Raw genomic sequence first — 20,749 nt, forward strand, 5'->3', positions numbered from 1 at the left:
AACAGAGTTGATTTGTGCCTCCAGAGATACCATAATTCACGATCTAAGTTGACCCCTAGAATCTTCATACTGGAGAGAATAGGATAGATTAGCCCATTCAACTCTAATGAATTTGCTTTAAGCTTGCTGAGAGGGGAGGCCAGAAACAATTTGGTTTTATCAGAATTCAATTTCTTCTCTCTGGAAAAAAGGAGGCTCAGGGGAGATATGATAGAGACCTTTAAGATCATGAGGGGCATAGAGAGGGTGGATAGGGACAGATTCTTCAGACTGAAGGGGACAACAGGTACGAGGGGGCATTCGGAGAAACTGAAGGGAGATAGGTTCAAACAAATGCAAGGAAGTTTTTTTTCACCCAAAGGGTCATGGACACTTGGAATGCGCTACCGGAGGAAGTGGTCAGGCAGAGTACGGTACAGGGATTCAAACAGGGATTGGACGGATTCCTGAGGGATAAAGGGATCGTGGGATACTGAGAGAAGTAGCCAGGAAATAAGTATAGAAACCCGACCAGGTCGTGCATGTGCAAGACCGGAGGGTTAGGACTTCGATGGGAAGATAGGACTTCAATGGGAAACCAAGGTGGCAAGGGGGCCCCTTCTGGTGATTCAGACAGGTCGTGACCTGTTTGGGCCGCCGCGGGAGCGGACTGCTGGGCAGGATGGACCTATGGTCTGACCCGGCGGAGGCACTGCTTATGTTCTTACTTTTTGAATAATAGAAGATATAAATTATGAAGTGTCTTGTGAAAAACTGGAAATGGGTACAATGATTGTTATGTCATCTACATAACTATAAAGCTTAATATCGAAAGAAGATAAACTATTACCCAGAGAAATCAGATAAAGATTGAAAAGTGAAGGTGAACATGAGGATCCCACTTTTTGCCTAAGCTTCCCTTGTGAGCTGACCATATATTGATCTGATAATCAGTATAGTAGCACCCTGATTTTATTTTTTAACATGTGACAGTATAGAAAGCATGATGGTTTACAAGACTAACACCCTCCCTCATTAGAGTATGAGGTGGTGAAACCTAAGGATGTAAAAATCATATACCCTAAAAGAGAGATGATGGAGGAAGAAAATAATAGATATATTCAAACACCCCAAAGCCTGTCTCAATGGAAAGGAAGATTTAGAACAAAGGATCATGAGAAGTGACTTTAAAGGGTAGATTTGGGAGCAACATAAAAGAAACAGTACTTCACAAAGGGAGTGATGGGTGCAGGAAACTGCTACTTTGTGGGTGCAAAATCAATAGTAGAACCTAAAGAAGTCAGCTATCAGCACAGAGTGTGCTTAGCACCAGTGACAAAACGAAGGACAATGCAAAAGATCACATAAAATATCTGAAATTTTCTAGAAGTATGTCAAATGTGCATCCTAAATGAGCCTTGCTGGAAGGAGATAAGAGTAATGACGACAAGACAGCTTTTGTTTTACACTGTGAAGTTTAGGACGATTCTTCTACATAATCCTGTTTCACATCCTCATTGGCCTTCTCAAACCCAACCCTCCACAAACCCAACCCTCTCCCCTGATGACCGGCACTATCGTCCTTCCCCCGCCCAGCCAGCATTATGCTTACCATTCCGGTGCTTGAAGAAGCTGACACCAAAGTTCCGGGCCAGTGTAGAGCCATGAGCCTTTGCGCATGTTCAAGGCCTGTTGGCTCCCGCCTTCAAAGTAGTCTCCCAGGTTGTCCACAGTTCATCGATGGGAAGACGGTGACTACTCTGAAGGATTTTAACAGTTAAACAGTCTGTACTTGTTCATGTTATACACTGTATGCCGTAATAAAACAATGATTTCCAATGTCATGTTTTTAGTTTCTCTCCCTACCAGAGATACCTGCACTCATCTCTTATTTGGTGGCAACATTAAGAAGTACATGTTACATACTTTTAAACTTATACACAAAGGCAAATCAAAAATTGAAGGCAATTGCTAAATTATGTGATAACCGGAACAGAGCTAGTGAAATGCAACATATGTACTCGTACATTGTCTGTTGGATAGTTCATCCACATATAGTGCAGCACTTGGCCTTTAGTTATGTGGCAGCCATGAGGTCAGAAACATGGTCACTCCTTTGAAAGACTGCACCATCGAAGAATGCACAGTAGTGTGCTTTCTTTGGGCAGAGTGTGAAACCTGTGGAAATTCACAGTTGGATAGTGACTTAGTATGAACATAAAACCTCAACGAAAGATTTATGAGTGAGTAGAAAAGTTTAAAGCAGGAAGAACAGGTATAACCGACGAAGGTCATTCTGGTCACCTATTAACATCGCACACACAAGAGCACATGGACAGGGCAGATTCCTTGATTAGATAAGACTGACAGACAACAGTGTCTCAATTGGCTGCAAATTTGGATTCTGTAATTCTGAAATCCTCTTCTGTAATCCGCCTTAAACCGCAAGGTAATGGTGGAATAAAAATCACTAATGTAATGTAATGTAATATCAGCTATGGATCTGCATTTGCCATAATGCATTATGACTTGGGATATAGGAAAGTCTGCGCACACTGGGTTCCCAAACAGCTTACTGATCTACACAAGCCACATCGTGTGGCGGTTGTAACCCAGTTCCTGAGACGGTATGCAGAATATCAAAGTATTCTGGAGAAAATTGTCATTGATGACGAGATATGGATGCATCACTGCGAACTGGAGTGCAAAAGACAAGCATGATGAAGTAAAGGAAATGGTGCTCACCTGCTTCAGGAGCAACTGAAAAACTTATTCTCTGCAGGAATGCAGAGGCCAGTTGAACAATACAACAAATGTGTCAGACTATGTGAAAAAGTGATATATTCAATTGCTCAAAGTTACTTCTATTAAAGCCGTTAAATGTATTTTGCCTTTACTTTTTACTTTACCCTCATATTAAATTTCCAGCGTTGGCATATTTTCAAGAAAAAAAAAAATAGTTGCCATGACTTATGAATCAACCCTTGTATATTCCAATGTGACTGCTTTTAAAGAGGTGACACTCCTGTGGCCATAGAGAAAGATAGCACTTTTTGCTGAAAGTCTCACAATTCCAATTTCATTTGCAATAAATAAAAATGGTGCTATTAAATGCACAAGAAACAAATGCCTCTCCACTTAATATGCTACTTCAGCAACAAGAGAAAACTTTATGTCCTTAAGTCCTTTGGGGTATTCCCTGATATTTGTTCAGAATTTTGCCACACAAAAGAGTAAGGAAGGAAAGGGCACAGATGAAGATACAAGCAACACAGACCTCGGTCTAGGATAGCAGATTTTGAAAGCACCAAATATAGGACCTGGGTCAAACATGATTGTAAGTCTGCCTGCTTTATGATCTCTGGAAAAGAAATCTCCCAACCCACTGCTCTCTAGTCCTGCCTACAGACACCAACATCTTAGATCGAGCACTGGGGATGAACAGATGATAACGGGAATATGGCTGAGGTCTGTATTTTTCATTTATTAGAGCTCAGGAGTATGACAAACATCTATAGTTTTGCTGAGTACCAGCACTGAAATATTTGTTTTCCTTACATAGATTTTGAATGTGTCTCATTCTATTATTTTTCCTGGGGTAACAGCAAAGTTCTGAGTAAGGGGGACTCCCCTCTCCCTACCCCTGCTTGCTGTCTGTGGCACTCCAAGAGGGATTTCCTAGCAAATGATGCTGCCAAGAGCCACAAACCTTCCTACCTTTGTCCTACATAGTTGTGAAAGATCTATGCTGCTCATTCTCAGGTACCAGGGACGAAACAAAATATGGCCGTGTGGAAGTTCCTTTTTACATATAACCAGCATGCCAAAATGTATTACTTGTTTAATGAACTCCAAGTAGTGTGATGGAATCTCAGTACAGACTAAATATTTATCAGTTACATATTGGTTCTCCTGACTGCCCAGAAATCCTTAAGGTGACAATATAAACAATACTGTTTTCCCAAATATTTATTCTTTTCTTTATGTAACAATTCTGCTTGAAAAGACTGGGTAACCTAGCTGGTGCAAAGGCTTTGTTACTCTTCCAGTAAAGTTCAACAATATCAAACAATGGTGTGTATGATTTCTTCAAGACATCAAGATAGCACTGATATAATTTGCATGGAGCAAAAGGTACAACATCTCACTGGAACATTCTCATGCCAAATGATAAAATCCTGATGCTAAAATCCAGATATTGTATTAAAGGAGAAAACTACAAGAACAGTATTTCTAATCAATGTCTCAGTTCTGAGCAGCTATTCAGTACTATGTATGGAAAAAGAAAAGGCTGTCAAACACCAAAAGGAGCCTTTGATCAGAGATCAAGAAAATGCAACAGAAAGACACAGAAATGAATGGTTTGATTAAAAAGAATTTTCATGTGCACCTTCATATGCTTATATATATTACACACTCTGAGCTGCAAGAAGCTGTGTCTGGAATAATGCAAGTATTAAGTTGACTGCTAGAGACCTTTTCAAGAGATTGAGACAATATCTAACATACCTTGGCTTATGAATGAGGTGCATTCCTGTCATACTAAGCACAAAACAAACCCATTTGGAGACACTTTCCTGACCAAGATAATGAAAGAGCAGCCAAAACTGGTTGCATTCACATATTTCAAGTATCTTAGCCCTGTTTGTAACATCTCACTCACATGGTTCTTGCATGCTTGCTGATATATTTCAAAACTGCAGTGAATAATCTACATTTAGAGGAGTGTGTGGCGCAGTGGTTGGCTCTACAGCCTCAGCACCCTGGGGTTGTGGGTTCAAACCCCGCGCTGCTCCTTGTGACCCGGGGCAAGTCACTCAATCCTCCATAGCCCCAGGTACGTTAGCTAGATTGTGAGCCCACCGGGACAGAGAGGGAAAATGCTTGAGTACCTGATTGTAAAACCGCTTAGATAACCTTGATAGGCGGTATATAAAATCCTAATAAAAACTTGAAAAAAAACTTGAAATTGTCTACAGCATTGCTCTGTTATTCAATTATCTGATGCTTAAGAAAATCCTAATGCTCATTCACATTAGAAATAGGGAGAATGGAATGTCAAAGTTGCACGTGTTTGCAAGAGAATGTTAACTCTTCATGTATAAGAAATGTATAAATGACATACACGTTCACATTATTAAGCTTTTTTGCTCTGCTTGCCTACAAAAGAAAAATAAGCTGCATATTTCCATTAATGAATGGTTCACGGTTTGTACCTTAAGTCCATTGTAATGAGACTCAAAGACCATATTATGTATACCCTAGATCAGTGGTTCCCAACCCTGTCCTGGAGGAACACCAGGCCAATTGGGTTTTCAGGCTAGCCCTAATGAATATGCATGAAGCAAATTTGCATGCCTATCACTTCCATCATATGCAAATCTCTCTCATGCATATTCATTAGGGCTAGCCTGAAAACCCGATTGGCCTGGTGGTCCTCCAGGACAGGGTTGGAAATCACTGCCCTAGATGAGAAGGGAGAAAAGATTAGAGATATTCAGATACCTCCAAAAGAATAATTTAGTACACAAGAAGCAAGCAGTCTTGAAGGCTGACCTAACTTCCTGGCTTCCTTCTATTTAAGGGATGGAATCATCCACTTCCAAACATGTCAGCAGCATAAATTGATGAAATTCTAAGAAAGTAAAAAATGTAATCTGTGAATTTGTTCTATATGACTACAAAGTCTTTAATAAAAACACTTTCTTTTTCTTCATTTCATTTTAAAATCTTTTTATTGGAATTTTAATACAACAATACAAACAGCAAAGAAAATACAAGTCTGGTATCATATATGGAAATGATGATACATGCGGTTATGATTAAAGAAAGAAAAACAGGCATGCAGGGGCATGAACCAGTAATAAAAATCATGCCCTCTAACATGCGCAAAAACATTGGAACAGGGCAACCCTGAAATACAGTCTTGCAGATTGATATGACATCTTTGCAGCAAAACCAAATCATATAGTTGTACAAAGGGAGCATGTACATAGCAGAAGAGCAATACCTTAGGACAAAGAGAAAACCGTGTATATATGTCAAGTACAGTTGGAGTCAACCGTAACAGAAAAACCATCAGCTAGGTGCAACCAAATTTTTTCAATTTTATATCTGACAAGAGAGTTATTACCGTATTTTCACGCAGATAACGCGCACCCGTGTAAAACGCGCACACGGGTATAGCGCGCAGAAACCACGATTTTATGTACAAAAACTTTTGTATACCTCGCTCACGGGTATACCGCGCATGCAGCCCGACTGTCCTTTCGCCCGCCCCGACTCTCCTCTGGCCACCCCGACTCTCCTTTCGCCCTCCCCGACTCTCCGTGCGCTGTCCCGACTATCCGTTCACCCTCCCTGACTTTCCGTGCACTGCCCCGCCTCTCCATGCGCTGTCCCGACTCTCCGTTCACCCGCCCTGACTTTCCGTGCACTGCCCCGACTCTCCGGTCGGGTTGAGCCCATGTGCCTCAGGCCGCGCCCCCAGGTGGGACCTAAGGCTCCAGGGCCTATTCTGATTGGCCCACGCGCCTTAGGCCCCACCAGTAGGCGGAGCTTTGGGACGGATGGGCCAATCCGGCCTCATTCCATCGATGGCTGCCTGCCGGACAGGCGGGTTTGGCTCCCGTCTGTCCGGCCAACTACCAAAGGTACGGGGAAGGGGGGTGGGGGTGTCGTGGGGGTCGGCCAGGGGGGTCGCGGGTCGGCTGGGGGGGTGGTCGGAGGTTCTTGGGGGGGGCGGTCATTGGAGGGAGGGGGGATTGCGTCGAGGGCAGGAGGGCCTGGGATCCCTCCTGCCCGTAATGTAGTGCGGGGTGGGGGTAGGGGGTCGCCGTGGCCAGGAGGGTTTGGGCTCCCTCCTGGCCCGATATTGTCGGGGAGTTGGGGAGTCGGCCGGGCAAGAGGGCTTGGGCTCCCTCTTGCTCCGATCGTGGATGCGGGTGCGGGTGGGAGCGCGTGCGAGCGGTCGTTCGGGGTGGGGGTGCGAGCGGTCCTGCTGAGGGGGGGTGAATCGGGCGTCGGGCGGGGTGGGAACTATGTAAAAAAAAATTTGTATACCGCGCTCACGCATATAACGCGCGAGGGGTATGCGCGGTAGGTAAAAACGCGTATAACGCGCGCGTTATATGCGTGAAAATACGGTAGTCGCCAAGTATTCGGATTTATGGGTAAGCATAAGCATGTAAGACAGGTTGTTCACCCTCTCCAAGGTAGGAAGAACGAGAGGGCACTCTCTAAAGTTAAAAGGGGATAGATTCCGTACAAACGTAAGAAAATTCTTCTTCACCCAGAGAGTGGTGGAAAACTGGAATGTTCTTCCAGAGTTGTTATAAGGGAAAACACCCTCCAGGGATTTAACACAAGGTTGGACAAGTTCCTGCTGAACTGGAACGTACACAGGTAGGGTTGATCTCAGTTAGGGCTCTGGTTTTGACCTGGGGAATGCCGCAGGATCAGACTGCTGGGCGCGATGGACCACTGGTCTGACCCAGCAGCAGCAATTCTTATGTTCTTATACCATGAAGGCAATGGAGTCGATGTATGGAATGTGTACATCCACAAAGTACCATAGCGTAAGATAGCAGCTAGATGATAAGAATAAAAATCAGGAAAACCCATCCCATCCTGTTGTTTGGGAGCTTTTAAAGAAGTTAGGGCAATGCAGGCTGGTTTTTTGTTCCAAATAAAATCGACTAAGAGTTTATTAACATCTTTATAAAATTTACTCGGAGTTAGATTTGGTAGCATGCTTAAGTAGTAGTTAATGAAAGGAGTGATTATCATTTTAACAGTCTCGATGTGACCCCACCACGAGAGATTGAACGGGGACCAAGCAGAAGTTAATCTATGAAGCTTAGATAATAAATTTTTTACATTTTCAGATATGAGGAAGTCTCCATCCTTATAGAACAAGACACCCAGATATTTTATGTGAGATGGGGACCATCTCAGAATGGATGGCCCAAGATCAGATTGAAAGGTGTTATTATTAAGAGGCATAACCTCAGACTTATCCCAGTTGATACGGTAGACAGATATAGTAAAAAAGCGAGAAACAAGATTTTAGTAAAGCTTGTAAAGAAGAGTTTGGATTTTTAAGGAGTATGAGATCATCTGCATATGCTTATGAGAAGTGTGTCCAATTTCAATACCGGTAATAGATTTATCATGGCGTATGGCAATGAGGAGAGGTTCACGATCTAAATTAAAAAGTAAAGGAGAGAGAGGGCATCCCTGTCTGGTTCCTCTTGAGAGGAAAATAGGATTAGATAGCGTATCATTTATTTTCATTTTCGAGACAGGGGAAGTATATAGGACTTTGACCCAACTAATTAAAGCATCTGTGAATCTGAACCAAAGCAGAACTTTGTATAAATGAGATCATTCAACCATGTTGAAGGCCTTTTCAGCATCAAGCAACAAAGCAATGGTTGGGTCATTAAATCTATTAGCAACATCAAGTAAATCATGAAAGGTGTGCGCATTATCTCTGATATACCTACTCTTCATGAAACCCATCTGATCTGGGTGGATTAGGGTTAACAAAATATTTTCCACTCGAGTGGCAAGAATTTTAGCTAATATCTTACAATCTAAATTTAATAACGAGATGGATCTATAATTGGCAACCTTTGTATTATCTCTACCGGGTTTAGGGATCAGAATCACTTGAGCTGTAACGAAGTTACCTTGATTGCAGGGTTGTGCTCTAAGATAATTAAAAAGTTCTGTCAATTTGGGGAAAAGTTCTGTAGCAAAAATTTTATAAAATTACATGTTGTACCCATCTTCCCCAGGAGTTTTCTAGGATGCTAAGGACTTAATAGCAGTTAGGTCCTCATCTGTCTTAATCAGTTCTTCAAGAGATTGGGCTCGTAACTCTGATATTGTAGGGTGTGGTAGATCCTTAAAAAATTCCTGGTGGGAAGATTCCATTTCTGCGATTTGATTTTTTGGTTTTTTGCTGCTAAATATTTAGCATGATAGCTACCTGATTTGTTTGCCGAAGTATAATAACCAGTTTTTGCCATCATTATATCATGGCAAGCTAAGGAGCTGGTGTGTTTATTGTATTCATACTTTAATTGGTTAATTTAGTTAGCAAAGGCTTGTCTCCAGATTGTATGTGAAGACGTTCAAGGGAAGTTATTTCAGATTCTAATTATTTAACAACAATATTAGTGGATTTCTTTTTCCAGGCAACATAGCTTATGATTTCGCCTCTAAGACTGGCTTTGAAGGCCTCCCAGATAGTGTTAGAGGACGTAATGGATTGTGTATTAATATGAAAGAAATCAGAAATAACAGTATTAATCTTGGTCACAAAGGTCTCATCTAGAAGGAGAGATGTGTTTAGTCTCCAATGAAGAACAGAAGGGTGCGTATTAAGATTTAAGTCTAGACTGATTAGAGCGTAGTCTGATATAGTAGTAGGGAGGATGGAGGCTTCCTTTATGTGGCATTAATGATTTAGAAATCAGAAAGAAGAAAATGTGTGTATACGGTTGATGAGGTGCTGAGTAGAATGAGAAGTCTTTCTTTAGAGGATCCGAGAGTCATCAAGGAACTTAAAGGGACCATAGCTGAACTGCTTCAACTAATAGCCAATCTGTCGAACAAATCGGGAAAGATTCCGGAAGACTGGAAGGTGGCGAATGTTACGCCTATCTTCAAGAAAGATTCGCGGGGAGATCCGGGAAACTACAGACCTGTAAGGACAGCATCATTGATCACCTTGATGGATACGGGCTGATGAGGACCAGTCAGCACAGTTTTAGCAAAGGCAGATCGTGTTTGAAGAACTTGTTCCACTTCTTTGAGGGAGTAAACAGACAGGTAGACAAGGGCGATCCGGTCGACATTGTATATCTGGATTTTCAGAAGGCGTTCGACAAGGTTCCGCATGAACGACTACTTCAGATAATTGCGAGACATGGAATCAAGGGTGAAATACTCACGTGGATTAAAAACTGGCTGGAGCAAAGGAAACAGAGAGTGGGGGTAAATGGACAATACTTGGACTGGAAGAGCGTCACCAGTGGGGTGCTGCAGGGCTTGGTGCTTGGACCCGTGCTCTTTAAGAGCTTTATAAATGATCTGGACATAGGTATGATGAGCAAGATGATTAAATTTGCGGACGATACGAAGTTATTCAGAGTAGTGAAGACGCAGGGGGATTGCGAAGATCTGCAACATAACATAATCAGGCTCGAGAAATGGGCATCGACATGGCAGATGAGGTTCAACGTGGATAAGTGTAAAGTGATGCATTTCGGTAACAAAAATCTCATGAACGAATACAGGATGTCCGGGGCGGTACTTGGAGAGACCTCCCAGGAAAGGTGACTTAGGAGTTCTGATCAACAAGTCAATGAAGCCGTCCATGCAATGTGCGGCGGCAGCAAACAGAATGCTAGAAATGATAAAGAAGGGGATCACAAACAGATCAGAGAAGGTTATCATGCCGCTGTACCGGGCCATGGTGCGCCCTCACCTGAAGTACTGCGTCCAGCACTGGTCGCCGTTTATGAAGAAGGACACGGTACTATTCGAAAGGGTCCAGAGAAGAGTGACTAAGATGGTTAAGGGGTTGGAGGAGCTGCTGTAAAGCGAAAGATTAGAGAAACTGGGCCTCTTCTCCCTCGAACAGAGGAGATTGAGAGGGGGAAACATTCAAGGTACTGAAGGGGATAGACTTAGTAGATAAGGACAGGTTGTTCACCCTCTCCAAGGTAGGGAGAACGAGAGGGCACTCTCTAAAGTTGAAAGGGGATAGATTCTGTACAAACATAAGGAAGTTCTTCTTCACCCAGAGAGTGGTAGAAAGCTGGAACGCTCTTCCGGAGGCTGTTATAGGGGAAAACATCCTCCAGGGATTCAAGACAAAGTTAGACAAGTTCCTGCTGAACAAGAACATGCTTACGTTGGAAAACTGGTCCTCGACATGGCAGCTGGGCTTCAACGCTAAGAAATGTAAGGTTATGCATCTCGGTAGCAGAAATCCATGCAAACCTTACACCTTAAATGGAGAAACACTAGCTAGGACTTCAGAAGAAAGAGACTTGGGAGTAATCATCAGTGCAGACATGAAGGCCGCCAAACAAGTAGAGAAGGCCTCATCCAAAGCAAGGCAACTGATGGGATGTATCAATAGAAGCTTCGTTAGCCGCAAATCTGAAGTCATAATGCCACTGTACAGAACCATGGTGAGACCTCATCTGGAGTACTGTGTGCAATTCTGGAGGCCACATTACCGTAAAGACGTGCTTAGAGTTGAGTCGGTTCAGCGGATGGCCACTAGGATGATCTCGGGGCTCAAGGGTCTCTCGTACGAAGAAAGACTAAACAAATTGCAGCTCTACACTCTAGAGGAACGCAGGGAGAGGGGGGACATGATTGAGACATTTAAATACATCACGGGACGTGTCGAGGTGGAAGAAGACATCTTCTTTCTCAGGGGACCCTCGGTCACAAGGGGGCATCCATTCAAACTCAGAGGAGGGAAATTCGATAGTGACATAAGGAAGTATTTCTTCACAGAAAGGGTTGTAGATCACTGGAACAAGCTTCCAGAGCAGGTGATCAAGGCCACCAGTGTTATTGACTTTAAGAATAAATGGGATGCCCTAGTAGGATCCTTACGAGGGTCGAGTTAAGGAACTAAGTCATTAGTACTCAGACTTAATGGGGTGGGTCAGTAGAGTGGGCAGACTTGATGGGCTATAGCCCTTTTCTGCCGTCATCTTTCTATGTTTCTATGTTTCTAAGAACATGCACCGTTAGGGCTAGTCTCGGTTAGTGTGCTGGTCTTTGACCAGAGGGCCACCGCGTGAGCGGACTGCTGGGCATGATGGACCACTGGTCTGACCCAGCAGTGACAATTCTTATGTTCTTAAGAGGGTTCTCCAAGGGTCTATGAAACAAAATCTTTAATTAGGTCCTGAAGAGCGTACCACATATTAGAAGGATGGTAGCATGAGGAAGATTTCCTATCTAGGATTATATCTAGCAGTAAATTAAAATCTCCGCCAATTATGTTCAGAGATTAAATCTTTACAATCTATATTGGGGGCATATATAGTCAGTATCGAGAATATCTGTTCAGCAATTTGAATCTTACTAATGGCCCATCTGACAGAGATGTCAAATGCTTCTTGTAGAATGGTATAACAACTATAGAAAAGCCACACTATTTTGAAATAGCAGGAAAGTGGATGTAAGTCTCAACCCAAGTAAATTTTAATTTTGGGCAGTTAGAGGGGTTCATATGGGTTTCCTGCATTAGAAGGATGTCGATATTTTTCTGATAGACATAAGTTGAAATTTTCTTTCGTTTGATAGGATGATTCAGACCATTTACATTCCAACTAGCTATACAAATACTAGTCATAAGGTGGTAGGATTAGACATGTTAGAAAGGATATTGTAGTCAATGAAAATGGAGAGAGTATATTATGAAGATTGCTGCAAAGGTAGAATGAGAGAAAAAATAGTAAGTGCAAGACTGTACTGCTCAGTGAAAATGTGTAGATGACAGCCAGGCACTCCTCACACTTTCTTTTTCTTGCATTTGCTCAAAGGTGACATTCACTTTAATATTAATTATTTCAACTTCCTGTTTCTCTGTCTTTTCAGATATAACATTTGTTCCTAAATAGATTTTCCTATTAAGCAATTTCATCCCTGAGTGTCTCAAAATACTACAAGCTTCGCCAGATCTGATCCAAAGTGACTTGCAAGGCAGAAGGCTACTTCTGCCCCTAACACCACTCCAGTCAAAACACAAGATACAATAGACTCTCAAACTACTATAGTACTACCCCCGAGAGAGCTAAATCTAACACACTTGTCCACTCCCAAAGATTCTAACCATTCACTTAATGGCCTCAAATGATTCATACAGAAGGGCACACAGTCTCTTAGTTCTTTCATTGGATAGAAAGTGCAAGAAATGCCCTGTATTTTTTTTAGTCTTCCCACATCTTATACAAAGCACCCCCCAACAAAAAAAAATGGATTTAGCATCACTCCTCTCTTTGAATCAGTATTCGCAGCCTTAGTTACTTTGTGATATTCATAAATGGAGTATGGGGGTTAAGTATGCCTGCTTGATCCATACTCAATGTTCTGCACTTCGATCACTCTGGTTTTCTAGGGCTTTAATATCGCAGCCTTGTAATAATGCAACAGATTTGGAAAACTCCACCCTCCCTCCCCCTCCATGGATATTTAAAGTTACTTTAATGGTGCTAGGGCCCAGATGCACTTAAGCCAGCGATCGGCGCTAAACCTGTTATAACAGCTTTAGCGATGATCGCATTTGCCAACCCGATGCAGAAAACGGGCTCACCTTCTAATTTTCTGCACGATTGCTCATTCCCTGATCCGACCATTCAAATAATCTAATTAATATTAAAATGCCATGTAAACTAGTAGAGCAAAAAAAAGTGATCGCTAATCTTTTTTTTTATGGGCACAGATGCTGTGCATGTTACATATGCACAATATCTATCCTACTAGAAAAAAAAGCACGCACACACGCACCCCCCCCCCCCCCGCACCAGTGAAAACAGTAGGAGAAATGCTCCCTCCCTCCTGCCAATGCGCCTTCCTCCTCCCACCCCCAGGCAGCGATACGGGAAGGCCCACTTCCGCACCAGACGCCACCCCCCCAAACATCCCCTACTGTACCCCTTCCCCCCCTTCAAAAAGGCAGCAGGGATGCCCACTCCCTCCTGCCACTAGATACTCTCCTGAATACACACCCCCCCCCCGGTACTTTTTTGCATTGGAAGGAGAAGGGAAACACGGTTCCTCCTCCTTCAAGCTCCACCGATACTAAATGACAGGCCTTCCCTCCTCAGTGCAACTATGTTCTCTCACTATCCCTTCCCCCCCATTTTTATCCTCTTCAATTTAGGCCACATGATTTACCCATCTGATTTCATTTACAACAAATTCCACTCCACCTCCCGATTGTGTCCCCTAGGTTCTACTGTATACCATTGATGAATCAGTCTTTGTTCCTTCCTCAGTAATACTTCTGAAACATTACCTCCCTTAGTTAAATTCACTGAAATCAAAACTATGAACTTTAAATCTTCCACATTATGATTGTTCCCAATCCAATGAGCTACTAGAGGTGCCTCAATTTTACCCAATCGAAAATTACTCAGATGTTGTGCTATTTGCTGCTTGATTCTCCTCTTAGTTTGGCCTATGTAGCATTTTCCACACGGACATAATACTCTACATACCACCTTACTGGTTTCACAATTAGAGTATATTTTTAAGTAAAATTCTTTCCAAGACAAATTTACAATATACACAATTGGCATACCGGAATGTCCCCATTGGACCTGCTCTACTTTCTCTTGTTTTCAATTATATGACAGAATCTCTGACAGGTTTCTATTGCGAGTATAAGCAAACCGTGGCAGTTATGTAAATTCAAAGTGTAAATTTAATATATGCCAGTGCCACCGAATAGCTTTTCTAATTTGTTGCGCTTGATGAGAATGTGGTAATATGCATGTTATATGATTGTCATTCCTGGCTTGCTCAGATTTTAGGAGTAACCAGTCCCGATTAGTATAATTGGCTCTTTTGAACGCTTTATGGATAACTCTTTTAGGATACCCTCTTTGACCAAACCTCTCACTCATTAAATTCACCTGTCTCAAGAACTCTGTAGGATCTGCACATAACCATTTTAACCTTAAAAACTGACCAATCGGGACACCGTCCCTTACATTTTTGGGATGATAACTCTTATAATGGAGGACAATGTTATGATCTATTGGCTTCCTAAAAATAGATGTAACAAAATACCCATGTTCCCCAAAAATTTGCATATCCAAAAATTGAACCCGTGTGTATGAAATTGTAGACTGCAAAGAGATATTTTGATCACAAGTATCCAAATAGTGTAAAAATTTATTTAATTCTTCAATTGAACCTGACCATATCAACAATAAATCATCTGTAAATCACTTATATTGAGTTCCCTGTATGTATCATTGCTCAGACCTAGACATGTAAAGGCAAGCTATTGATGGGGCCACTGTTGCCCCCACTGCAACCCCCTTTGTCTGAAGGTAGAACTGATTCCCAAAGGAAAAATAATTGCATTTAATAATAAGTTCTCCCAGGTTACCCAACAATACTTTTAATGCCTCAGGTACATCCAACTGACTTGTTAGCTTCTTAATTAATTCTACCGCCTGCTGTTGGGGAATATTGGTATATAACGCCTTTACATCAAGCATTATCAATATTATTGGCCCCACTACTTTAAGTTTATTTAATTCATGTATCAAATGAGTAGAATCTTCAATAAATGATGGGATCTGATGTACTAAATCTTGTAGACAGAAATCTAAAAATTGAGACAAGAGCTGAAATAGGGATGTTCGACTAGATACGACTGGGCGCCCAGGTGGAACTTGTAACGACTTATGAATTTTGGGTATGAAATATATAAAAGGAATTTTTCAATATTCGATTACCAGATACTTATATTCCTTCATAGTAATTACCTCATTCTCTTTTGCTAAATGGAAACAATGCAACTCCTTTAGTCTAAATTCCTCCATGGGATCCTGTGTGCCCAGATCTTGGTAATACTCCCTATCAGATAATTGCCTTAAAGCTTCCCTCTCATAATCCTGCTTATTAAGGATAACCACTGCTCCCCCTTTGTCGGCTCTTGTTATAACAATAGACCGATCAGCTTGCAAACTCTTCAAGGCCACATTCTGGTCCCTAGAGAGGTTATAATTATAATTAGATTTCTCTATCATATCTATCTCATGTAATACGATTCGCTGTTTCTATCACAGGATAATTAGGTCCTAGGGGTAATCAAGTAGATTTACTTTTATATTTAATCAACAAACAGACTTTGCTCACTTTGCTGATTTTCATTTATTTGCCCTGAAAAATATACACGCAGTCTCAATTTGCGATAAAAAATTTATACAAGTAGGTTCTAGTCAAAAAGGAGTCATACGGTGAAAATGGTACAAAGGACAAACCAAAATGTAAAACTGACTGTTCAACATCAGTTAATTTCCTCACTGACAAGTTAATAACATTTAATGATTCTTCATTTGCCACCATGTTTTGACTGATTTGACTGGAACATGAACCGGTTTTAGTGCAGATTTGTAAAACACCAGTAAAAAATCAGTTGGTAATGCTTGCACCTGAGTGGACCCATTATTCATTCCCTGACTCCCACTGGAATGAAGATCTTCTGCTGATGAAGCACTAGATGAATTAATGTGCATCACCTTTTTACCCCTTGGTATAATCAAAATCATCCCTCTTAAACTTATTAACTTTCTGTTTCATATCCTGTTTATATTTTTCCATGAGTTGTGTATGTTCTATTTGCTGATCAAATCTATCAGTCGATATATACTGTTTCAAATCCTCCATTTTACTTTGCAATTCCAACCTAGTTTCATTAATTTTCCTATCTAAACCATCAATTGTCAATAACATCAAATCAAGTGAACATCTTGTCAATACATCATTCCACTGTTGAACATAAGCTGTATCATCCCAAAACCTAGGTTCCTTGTTAATGCGTAGACCCCTTTGGAGATAGAAATATTCCACAGGAGTCGCAAAATGCAACTCTGTTCTTATTAAATATTTATTTAACTTTTCCATTCCTGTCCAGTCCAGTCCAGTCTATCCCCACTCTCTTTCTCATTACTATCAAACCACCTATCAACTGACAAACCTGATTTGGATTCCCACCCTGCTGCTGCCATCGCCCTTCTGTTTTTGGTAAACCAACTTTTACTGCTCGGGACTCACTTCTAGCCAATGATAGCTTCGATGAATTACCACATCAAAATACAATGAAGCTATGTCTTAATGAGAAATTTTTTTACTTTATCATAGAAACAAAATTTTTTATCATAAAATTATTTTTAACAACATTACAAACTTATCATACCCTTCAATAACGCACACTGTTAGGAACAGTCATTCACTCATATGAAGTGTAATGTTCTTTTTCAATGTCTACAGTACTCCAACATGCTGTTAAAATAATTTGGCAATCAATCCTTATTCACTCGCAAAAATTATTTTCTTCTTCTTCATCAGATGCTTCCCGTTCAATCAGTCATTCAATCGATAACTGTTTTGATAAGGCTTACACAGTCCAGCCTGATACAGAACTGTTTCTCGCTATAAAGCGAGTTCAGGAGCCGAGACTGAATAAGGCTCCAAATCCACTCTAAGGCCTCCTTTTACGAAACTGCGATAGCAATTTCTAGCATGGGGGCCCGCTGCTTCCATGCTCTATGAGCATCGGGAGCAGCATGGGCCATTCAGTGCGGCTCCCTGCACTAGAAACTATTATTGCAATTTCGTAAAAGAGGGGGTAAATGTTTTATAAATACAATAACATTAAATAACAATCATTTTCCTAATGCTCATTTACTCAATATCTTTTCAAATATTCTCATTTTTCATAACAAAGCAGCACTGGGGGGTGGGGGGGTCCTACCAGAGCACCCTCTCCTTAGAGTCCTTATTACAAAGACAACTATGGGCTAGATTCATTAAGCCCATGGATCCGATCCGATCCATTGGCGATCCGAGGTCGGGCGACCGATTCTGAACACATCTGCATGCAAAGCAGGCTGATCGGAGGCACGCCCACAACCAACTGCACGGATCACTGAATAGCGATCCCAATGCATGTGCAGACCATCGCTTAAAGAGCAGCGACCCTTTTTTTTTTTACTTTAACTCTTGAAATTTGCCCATTCGCCTGCCCGGGGGAGCCCTCTCGCAGCTGTCCCACTAATTCCTGGTCGCATCTCGCAGTGCCTCGCCACTCCAGTTTGCACAGACACTGACACATGTTGCGAGGGATCTTCTGGGAAGTCCGCTGAGTGACAGGCAAACAGCAGGTTTTACTTTGCGAGACCGCAGGTTAAAACCATGGGCTCGCAATGCGGGGAAGGGCAGGGCAGTCAGGGCAAAGAGCAGGAGTGAGCAGGGCGGCAGGAGCGGAGAATCGGGGCAGAGAGCAGGAGTTACTGAGCAGGGCAGCAGAGAGCTGAGAGGGCAGTCGGAAAGGATGTGAGCGACTGGTCCCCAGCAGTCGCTTCTTTGTTGATCAGCCAACCCAGTCGGTGTTCCAGACTTTGTTTAGTGAATCGCTGCCTGCCTACTTTGCATACCGTTTCCCCTCATTTGCATGCGTGGATCAGATGGGAGGATGATCGGCCACGAGATAAGTGAATCGGATCGAAGGAAAATCGAGTTGCAAAGTGGTCAGGACACGATCGGTGTCCTTAGTGAATCTAGCCCTATGTTCTCTCACTATCCCTTCCCCCCATTTTTATCCTCTTCAATTTAGGCCACATGACTTACCCATCTGATTTCATTTACAACAAATTCTACTCCACCTCCAGATTGAGTCCCTTAGGATCTATTGTATCCCACTGATGAATCAGTCTCTGTTCCTTCCTCAGTAATACTTCTGAAACATTGCCTCCCTTAGTTAAATTCATTGAAATCAAAACTATGAGGGGGAGGAACTTGGACAAGATGGCTGCCTGAAGTCTCCATAACGCCATCACGCCGATAAACAGTTCTATGGTGAAAAAGAGGAAGTCAAAGACCCGGTTTTTTCCATCTGAGCCCGGGTCCAAAAATTTACCTGGCCCGATGGATCGGTTTGTGAAGCGTGGATCCGCTATTGTTCAGGAGGAAAATGCTTTGGCGCGAGGAATGAATCAGACAGAGGAACTCCAGGCCTCATTTGAAAGTCAGCCTCTCTCATGAAGATCGAAGCCGTAATTACACTCGGCATCTTTTCCAACGCCAGGAAGTGAAAACGAGGAGGCTTTGCTTCGTGGTGGTGGCCAGCAGAGTTGTTCTGCGGCCCAAGCAGAGCCCTTATTGACATCGATGAAGTCGGAAAGGAGCAGCTTAACATCAGGGGAAATCCGAAAGGAAACCCAGAATGCTGTTCCTATGATTTCGAACTCAGTGAATACTGATAGTTTGGGATCGCAAGCAAAGTTGATTTTATTGCCTAGACCAGCTCTGGTTAACCTAGAAACAATTTGGAATGCGATAGGAGCATTACAGATATCTTTGGGGACTCAAATCCAACAGATTTCTTCTCACTGTAAAGAAATATTGTCTGACTCGATGGCAATAAAAGAAAGAGTTAATACCTTAGAAAATAAAGTGACTGAGTTTAATACCCGAATGGAATCAGTTCAAGTCCAAGGACAAACTTGGATTAAAGATAGTGGGAATATTCACTACAAACTTGAGCTCATATAGAACAGTATCAGAAGACATAACTTAAGATTAATAAACTTTCCTAAAATGATATCTGTACCAGCTATTGACATGTTTAAGAGGTACCTTTTCAAGGTGCTAAAAATTCCTGAAACTTCCTACCCACCGATATAAAAAATATACTATCTTTCACAGGGGAAGAAGAAGAGTTCATCAGCCCAGCAGGGTCTATCTGTAGACAGTCTGGACTTAACAAACCTTCTTGAAATATTGGATGTGGAGGCAGTTGTACCAGAAAACATTGTTAATACAGCTGGCACTGGACTCTGATAGGGAATGGTTACTGGAAATTTTTTTCCAAGTACCAGAACGTGCTATTTCTAAATCAAAAAAATCCATATGTACCCCGACGTGGCTAAGATCACCCAAAAAAAGAGACAACAATTTTTTATTGTTACATTCTCAAGTTCCACAGCTGGGAATAAAATATTTCCTTAAATGTTTAATTATATTTCAAGGATCTAGATATGTTTTTTTTGAGCCCGCACAATTAATTAAATTTATTTCAGGAAAAGCAGTGGTATTCTCAAGTACTCCCTCTAATGTTTAGCCATGTGCTTCAATTTAATTTTGAAAAGATCCATGTCAGGGCGTCTGTTTGCCTTAATTGATATAATGGTGAAATGATTCTGTCTTTTCTTTGTTAGTCCTCCTTCAGTATCGTGGACTAACTAGCAGGGTATATTGTATTTGTATTTCTTTGTACTAATTTTTGATATTTTCATTTACTTTGCTTATTTCTGAATGATTGTTTATTTCATCATGTAAAATGCAAATTTTAATTTAAAAAATCAATCAATCAATCAATCAAAAAATCAAAACTATGATCTTCAAATCCTCCACATTATGGTTTTCAACTCTAGTGATTCAAAGCGTTCCTCCAGTCACACCACTACTAAGTCAACAATTTCTGATTTCACTGCCCAGATATCCTTAAGACTAGGTATCAACTTGTTCAGAAGAGTGGGAGGGTGTTATCAGATCAGTACCTATAGAGGAGCAAGTAGAAAGCCTGTACTTTGAGTTTTCTCCCGCTCTTGAGGTTTGCATTTTTTTTGTCAACTATAGGACTATGTATATTGTCCTATGGTTCAAGGAAACCACCTCCCTGCTCCAAATGGGTTTTTTCCTTTCATACACTGTGTTTTTTATTACCCTGTGCAATCTCTCTGCAATGGCCTTGCAGGTTAAAACAGGCCTTCCTATAAATGTCTGAGGTACAAGTATATGTGATATCTCTGTGGTTGGCACTTGGAATCTTTCTCTCCAGCAGGGCACTAATTAGATTTTAAGTAATCAGCAATTGGAGCTACCTGTGACCCAGTTTAGAGTCTGTGCAGAGTAAATATTACACTTCCTGAAAAAGACCCATGTAGCCCTGGATTAAGATGCCTGCTCCTTTTGGGTGTTTGTCTACCAC

General features: G+C 41.7%; 1 protein-coding gene across 7 annotated transcripts in view; it reads right to left on the reverse strand.

The window, feature by feature from the left end:
- BCL11A (BAF chromatin remodeling complex subunit BCL11A) overlaps nucleotides 1-20,749 on the reverse strand; it is a 260,855-nt gene that overhangs the window by 37,117 nt on the left and 202,989 nt on the right. The gene's annotated exons all lie outside the window — the stretch shown is intronic.

The sequence above is a fragment of the Geotrypetes seraphini genome, chromosome 3, assembly GCF_902459505.1.
Source record: "Geotrypetes seraphini chromosome 3, aGeoSer1.1, whole genome shotgun sequence".
NCBI classification, from domain to species: domain Eukaryota; kingdom Metazoa; phylum Chordata; class Amphibia; order Gymnophiona; family Dermophiidae; genus Geotrypetes; species Geotrypetes seraphini.